An 8,580-nucleotide genomic window follows, 5' to 3' on the forward strand; every position below is an offset into this window, starting at 1 on the left:
CTGATTTATAATTAATGACAAATTTTGGTTAAAATTTAGGATCAGTGCTACAGCTATATAATTTTATGATCCCTTTTGCCTTATAATCTATTAATCTATTAACTGTTGGTGAATATTCCATTGAATTCTCAACATCTGTTCAATCCCAGCTGCTGTCTGTCCTCCTTAGGATACATGATTTGGTGGTGAGATGGCAAAATCACATAACAACTATGCTTTCCTGGAGTCAGAAATTTACTAGCCATATTTAAACATGAAAAAACACTTTTTTTCAGACCCTTTGTCAATAAGCCCATGGCAAGAAACCTAACAAAGGAGTGTCAAGTAAAAGGACATTAAACAAAAACAAAACCTCTTAATATACACAGGCCTAAAATCTTTTAGATGTATAATACTATATAGCTTACTGCCTGTTTTATTAATTTGATCCAAGAAAAAAATTGTATTCAGGACATCTGCTTCATTTACTATTAATATAACTGCCTAATATCTTCTTTTAGTCACCATCTGTTGATGTATTGATAAGACTTGAACAAACCTTCACAATTGAAGCACCTATTGTATCCCCACCCACACTTCAAAGTTTGCTGGACTGACCCACAGCTAGTGTTACATGAATATAGAACACAGAAAATAAGAATATATTTATGATTTGATTCCTGGAAACTTTTCTAATATGGTTGAGCACCTGCAGATAGGTAGAATTTGACTGACCAAAGGTACTCTATGTAGCTGAAGGATTTATTGATAGAGAGTGATTTCCAGAATCAGGGTCATAGCATTTTAAATACTTGACCATGATTACGTAAGAATGATTTTTTTCATAGATTAGTAGATTTTAAAAAGTTGAAAGTCACCATAACGCTTATTGAATTTGACCAGCGCACACAGACCCTGACATTTCAGTAAATAACTTCTGTAATAAGTCCATCATTTCTGGCAAAGTAAGACCAAATGTAATAGGAAATTCTCTGCTCGTAATATAATGGAGAATACACTGAATTACTGAGTTAGATGCTTTCTAGGATTTATACACTAATTTAAACGAAGTCCATGTTTTTCAGAATTTATATTGTTTAGAAAAGAGAATTGTTCTGTAGGCCAGTGATTCTCCACCAGGGTGCCACTAGATCCTTTGAAGGAAGCAGAACAGTGTAAGGAGATAAGTAGATAAATTAATGAGATAACCATAGGCTCAGGCTTGTCCCTTCCTGGATGCTTTTCCCCTCCCCCACTTTTTAGCCCTCTTGCAGAAGGTAAGCACCGTACTATATGAATTAGTTTTTTAAATTGTTTTCCACTCAGTTCACAACATTATAAAGGGGTGACTGCAGTAAAAATAAAATTGAGAATCACTCCTGTAGAAAATAGTTAAAAGGTCTCTTATTCAGATAAATTGCCTATTAAAATGTATATATAGCTCCAGGCATGGCTTTATGAAAAGGAATGATTTTGGTCATCCAGAAGCCTTTGATTAGTGGGCTATTATCTACAGAGGAACTACCTCATTTTCTGGCTATGTTTTGAGTATAGCTTGATCTGGTACATGAGCTTAGAGAAGACCTACTGGATTAGGCCCCATAACTACAATAAGTAAGGAAACCAACAGGGCTTAAATAAGGGTTAAGTTCTCATCATCATCCAAATTTAGGTGGTTCTGGGCATTCCCAGAAGCAGACATTTTTTTGCCTAAAGAACATCTGAAGACTTCAGGTGTAGGCAGTGTCTCCCGATGCCTGAAGAAGGGTGTTTGTGCCCACAAACTTACAAAGAACTTTTTTCCAACTATTTAGTTGGTCTAATAAAGGATTTCACACCAACCCAAAAAACCTTGCCTGTCAGAGTTGGTAGCATTCTGAAATGTCTTCTGATCTGTTTTATTCATTAAAAAAACAAAACACCCCCTCCCGAAAAAAAATCGTCACAAAAATGTGGGTTTGAGGCGTTCTGGTGCTTTGCGAGCTGTCAGTTGTGAGTTTGGTATTGAGAGAGCAGAGCTGTGTGAAGAACCTGTGTCTGAGCTGCTTGATCAGGGTGTCAGCTTTTCTAGTGTGGGTCAAAGCTGTGGAGGCAACCAGCGAAGGGACCATCTTGAGATCTCCCTCTATTTCCTGATAAGACGCTAAATTCAGTTGGCTTTCAGGCACTGCCCCACCTGATTTGAGCACCTGCCCGCCCTTGTGATACATATACCCAATCCTGAGGTGTGGGACTGTGGGTGTACTCATCCATGTTTGTGTAACTGTGAAGTCGTGCCATATTTGTGTCAGTTGTACTTGTTCTTGTGCTCATATTCATCTTCTCTATCATCATTGTAGTCTTCAGATCTTTCAGTCATAATAGTGTCAACAGGTGTGTGTGAGTACAACCCTCCATTTGTGTGTGTGTGTATGCACATACACAATTGTATATGTATATAGTACAGGTACATGTATATGCATATAATACTTTAGTTTGTTAGTAGTCATAGTATTTAGCTTGTTATTGCAGTTCTTCCATAGTTGTATAGTTGTTGTTATTGAATAAACCATTGAATTCGTTTCAGTTCTAACTCTAGTCTCAGCTATTCATTTATGCAAATTCCCCTTAATCACCCCAGGATGACACTGTGATTAGATCAGCAAATTCTCTGATGGTGCATTTGCACCCCTCACTTCAACTAGAGATTTTGATTTAACTGGTTATTAGAGAGGTATGTCTCTGACGTTTGTAAGACAGTTAAATATTTCGTGTTCAGCTCTACAAAATGCTAGCGTGTGAAAGAAATCTCTTAACTCATTACATTTATTTAAAAAAAAATACCCACTTACTGAGGTTCTTGGAATTTACCACCTTTCAGTCTCATAACATTTCTAGATTTAAAAAAAACATTTTTAAAGATTAACTGATTTTAAAGGTGTTAAAGTGATTGCTCTAGAGCTTGTTGTCCTATATTCAACTATAGAATGAGTTAAAAGCATAGACAGAAGCAATATGCATTTCCCTGCCAATGGATCTTAATAGGGTGACTTGAATGGATTACTCGGATAGTTTAATACTCCTGCCTGGTTTAGCCATTGGCCTCCACATGAAGACTGTAGTCAAATACAAAATGCAGTGCTGGTGTATTTGGAGATGTGGACACCTGTCACCTCGTAAAAGGACTAAGATCGCCAAAATCATTTCATAGGCCAATGAGTACCCATTAGATGGCAATAAGGAACTGGGCTGAGAATGCCCTCCTCTGAAACTTGCAGTGGTAATTCACTTGCAAGACATTTTGATTTATGGTTGGTCGGACCAAATTTGGATTGTATGCTGGCAACACAAGAGTTAAGTTTGATCATGCGCAGACAAGCAGACAGGGCCTATGGAAAATTCCACAGCATGCTCAGCATGTGCCCCCTGTGCGACCCTTGGCTTGTCAGTCACAACTGACCTAGTTTTGTAACAACACCCATGCTCAGTTCTGCTCAGCAGATGAAGTAATCTGACCAGATGCATGCTCAGTCTACAGACTGCATGACATAATCGGACTAGAAATTTCTTTAGAGAAGACAACCTGATTGGCTACCCGGTTGTGATAAAGACTTGGGGGCCCCCTCCTCACGGGGGAGTTAGCGAAAGAGAGTTAGAGAGAAAGTTTCTCTTTGGTTCTGACAGCGGTGCTGTCAGGGAAGATCCGTCCTGAGAGCAGAGGCTGGCCTGACAGGGACTGCTCCTCAGGGGGGGAGACCTGCTTGGCTGGCGAAAAGAGGCTGCCTTGGCAGGGACTGTCTCACTGGGAGAGATCCAAGCTGAGAGCAGAGGCTGTTCCCACAGGGACTGCTCCTTAGCAGGGCTTCCTGGCCCATTGGTCTCCTCCTCGCTGCGGTTTTGCGGATCGATCTGATTCGTTTTCATATTGATTCCTTTGGCTACCGACTGATTTTTGGCATCAACCCTGACTGCGATTTTGATCAAACCTGGCCTACTTCCGTTCCGACATCGCTTACAATCGACCTCAGCACCGTCTTCGACCATCTGTTCGTCCACTTTCGACTGGCGTCATGTCGTTTACATCGTTCAACGCGTTACAGTTCCGTTGTTTGTCATCCCAATCAATAAGCTGTTGACCAGTCCTGGGACTATCGAGTGGGTAGCCGCACCTAGCCCCTGGGCTAGAAAGCAAGGGCTCACTCGGGAACCCTGTGGACCAACAGACCCCTTCGTTGTTCGTATACTGTAACAGAAGCAAGCTTCCCTGCCTACACTCCAGTAGTGTAAGTAAATAAAATACACGTGTTTTGAAACCACACCGAGTTCCGTACTGCTCAGACTCCTCGCCGCTACTCCCACCTGTTCCGATCCGATACCACTCTCGGCCCACCGTGACCTTGGGGCCGCTGTTCCCCGGCAATGGTGAAGAGACTTAAGTTATATCATGCTGGATCACAGTAGCAACAAGGAGGAGAAATATTTTTATTACATTTACTAAACCTGAGTTCTTTATGGTTTGGCTCAATTTTCAGTGCAGATAATGTAATGCAATATCTAACCTTGAAGCTTTAAATATACCTTCTCTTTATTAACACCGGAGGGTTCATCATTCTTGCCTACCTAATGTGCACATGCGTTTGCATTCATCTATAAGTTACAGGTCCCAGAAAGGGGGGGAAAAAATCTTAGGTTCAGTTATTGTACTTTGTACTGGGCTAAAATTGTTTCTCTCAGGACAAAGACAATGTCTGTAGCCTTAGCCACCTAAATCCATTTACATGCCTAACACATGGACTAGAATCTGGCCCAATGGGCATATTTCAGGATACTTACCACATGTTAGCATGATGAACACCATTTCACCATCCTATTGCCTTCTAGACCTATGATTTACATTATATTTTAGACCTTTTTCCTTTTTCTAAATATAATTGTAGGTTTTCACCTTCTTAAAAATCTAACCTACCAGTTCCTCTATGTATATACAGACTAATATCAAAGTATTTGTTATTTTCTTAGAACAATCATTTCAACACTACAATAATTATTTCTATACCTGTTCATGAAGCACAACTATGGCTTTTTAAAAATATATGTTTAGATTTACTTCTAGCCATTCATATGGTCCATATGCTGTTGCTCCCGTGATCTGTTTTGACTGAAGTTTAAATTCTGAGCACCCACATTTTCTGAGTAACCCACCTAATGTAACTCTCTGTAGCTAATGATTCACTTTTGCTATTATTTGTGACTGGTAATGACAGTCATATGCCGAGAGTTAAGAATCACCAAGAAATGCTTTGGATGCTCATCTTGCTGGGATCTTGGATGCTTATCTTGCTGGGATTTGGATGTTTATCTTGCTGGGATCCTATGACCCCAGCTGACTTCCTACCCCTGGGGCAGGGGGCTGGATTCAATGATCTTCCAAGGTCCCTTCCAGCCCTCATGTCTATGAAGTCTATGAAATCTATGAAATGGTCAAGTACTCCATACAGTTTTACCAATGACTAGAAATAAAAAATAGCATTTAGAGGGTTATTTTAAACCCACTATTTCGCTTGACAAACAGCTGGATTTGGCAGGTGAGTTACTGGCCCCTCCTCTCCTATCAGAAGTGGGCACAGGTTTGCACAAATTCATCCCTTTGCCACATGTCTGAAGTGCATATCTGAAAGCAGCTTCTCATTATAATCTGAGTTCTTCAAGGAAAGGTTCTGCCCAGATAATTAGGTAGGGTCTTCAATAGCTAGATATATTCTGTTTAGTTAAGAAACTCCGCCTTATTCTATGCAACTGATGGGGTTAGGCATCAGTTAACACCAGGCTACAAAAGATGCTTAACGTGCATAGACTAAATCTACTGTGTATTAGCGTGTTGCAGCAAAAGCTGTGCCAGTGCACTAATGTGCAGTAGAATTAGTCTACTGAGCATTAAGCATCACAAAAAGACCATGCACCTTTGCTACTACACAGTAGCACTGGCTACTGCACACTTAGTTAGTACTCATATTAGAGGTACTAAATTTAATGTGCAGTAGCAATGGCACAAAGTGCCCTGACACCATTTTGAAGTGCAGGCATGGAATACACAAGATACTGTGAGTGCTTCAATTAGAGAGGCTCCTGAGACCCACTTTAATTAAAGTGTGCCCCACACCCAAAAGCATGTGTAAAGACATCCATGCACTAAGGCTGGGTGCATTACACACACACACACACGCACACACACACACACAGATAGGTAGAGGAGGGGTATATGTACATACATAATGCACCACTAGCTGGAGATGTATATAATACATGCAATTATACACACATGCACACACACACAGATATATCTATAAATCTATACTGACTCCAGCCTTAGCCACTGACCGACCAAAAATAGCCACACACAACAACTTGGAAATGCAAAGTCCTAGGAGAATGTTTGGCCAGGGAACTTGATATTGCTGCTTGGGTACCATGGTGATAAGCTCAGTATATACATACTTAAGTAAATAAATAAGATGAGATCAACAGCCTTGCATATGTTTTGTTCTGCTTTCATCCTATAGTTCATCAACTACTAAAAGCTCATCTTAGGAAGAGAGTCTGGCTATCTCAGTCTATTTTCTAGGGGACAAGTTCTCACTCCTAAGTCCAGCCTAGCACTCACTTCATGTCCCTAAATCCAAAACTGTAATCCTCAAAACCTCTGCATAGCCACTGCCCATCTGAGGAAGTACCTAAAGTCTGGAGATACATCACATCTTTTATATTATAGTAAACTGGGTGTCTAAAATTCTATTTCTGGGAATGGCTCAAAGCATCTCAGTCATGACAATGCTGAGCACTCAGCTCACACATAAGCTTGTTTGGAACCCCGAAACTAGATGCTTTTCTATGTATGTCACTCGAAGGACCTGATCTCTTCATCTACTGAATCAAGCTTCACACAAAGGCCCCTGCCACACGTTAGGTATATTATACAATTAACTGGTAAATCGTGCAAGAAATTTAGACTGGCCACACATGTAAAGTAATTATCATGCCATAAAAACATCAGTCCAGCTGTAAAAAAGACCAACCAGCCACAAAGTTAGTGCTTGGAAATGTGTAACAACTCTACAGCTAGTTTCTATCCACCTTTAATTTGAACATAGGGCAGGACCCAAAATGTGATGTTCTATTTTAAAACACAGGTGCAAGAATAGCTTTCTCTCTCTCTCCTCTATGCTGTAGTTTACATCTCCTAAGATGTAGGTTTAATTAGCTCCTTTCTAATGGATTTTAGACTTGTAGCTCCTTAATTCTAGAAGAATGCCCTGACTACTAGGTTATAGGCTCCTTTGTGGTAGGCATACTCTCAGCTTTCTCTGACACCATTCCCTGATATGCATAATATAAGAATGTTAAGTATACATGTGCCTCCGTAAGCTAGTGAGGAGGTTCTACACCCAGAGAAAGAAAGGGATTGATTCTAATCCCTGACCAATGACTATTCATGCATTTTATATTGAACACTCATTGGTTAGAATACTGAAATAGTCACTGGACTAGGAATGAAAGCCAGATCTTTCCCTTTCCAATTAGTGTTCTCTTTCTCTTTCTTTCCCCTGGTTTTGGATTTATTATTATAAAGTGAAACAAACCTAACAAGGAAGGCTCAACATGCCTTTTTTCCATATATATCCTGGTGGTTGACAGTAGATGTGGACTTGACTCTGCAAAATGAGGAGAGGGTTGAATCTAGGTCTTCCACATATTGAGCGAGTGCTCTCATCATAAGGAAATTGTAAAGAAAAAGGTGCACTGTCCCCTTCTATTTCGAAGAAAAGAGTATCTTCTGCTCAGTTTCTGTAATAAAAGAAATTAGCCATCTAATTCTAGGAGAGGGTGCAAGGTTGTGAATCCTGCATAGAGACAGGTGTTCTTTCTGAAAACTGAATGAGGCTAGGGACATACATTCAAAAGCCTGAGCCTGAATAGATTCAGTCTTTGCACCTGAGTGTAACTTGCAAAGCTTAAACTAATTTGGAGGTGGATCCACATTCCCTTATCATTCCAGAAATGCAGACACATGCCTGCAGTGGCTCAGGTTAGAAATCATGGGAGCTAGAGCACCCTTCCCTTTCCTTCCACACAGCAGAGCTGAAGGGGGCGTGGCCAGACCCGGCAGCACACTGTGATTAGGGAGGGGTCCCCCCCTCCTTGATAACAGAGCATTTCTTAGCTCTGCTATCAGCATTTAACACTCCATCAGAAAACAAAGCCTCGTTCATTAGTTCAAGCTCACCATAAACAGCTTTTTCCAAAAGAGGGAATGCAGGGACATTACCCTCTGAGCTGTTGATTACCTCCAAAAAGCTCTAAGTGGACACTGTCCTATCTGCCTTGCACAGCATTAGCTACCATACCACATATTGGCTACAGTTTGTGCTGTGGGAGAGAGGAGGAAAAGATTTCTGCTTAAGCAGCAAGTGGAGAAGGGGGAGGGGGGCACAGGGAAGCCAGGAAGACCCTGCTGTGCCTGCAACTCTCTGCCAGAGCTCCAGCCATGGAGCAGAGGGAAGGGACCAGCCCTGCTGTGGAGCAGAAAGCCCCATGCCCAGAAAGCATGCTGGGATACTTGGGTGT

The sequence above is a fragment of the Gavialis gangeticus genome, unplaced genomic scaffold (genome assembly GCF_001723915.1).
Source record: "Gavialis gangeticus isolate Ggan-Ray unplaced genomic scaffold, GavGan_comp1, whole genome shotgun sequence".
NCBI classification, from domain to species: Eukaryota; Metazoa; Chordata; order Crocodylia; family Gavialidae; genus Gavialis; species Gavialis gangeticus.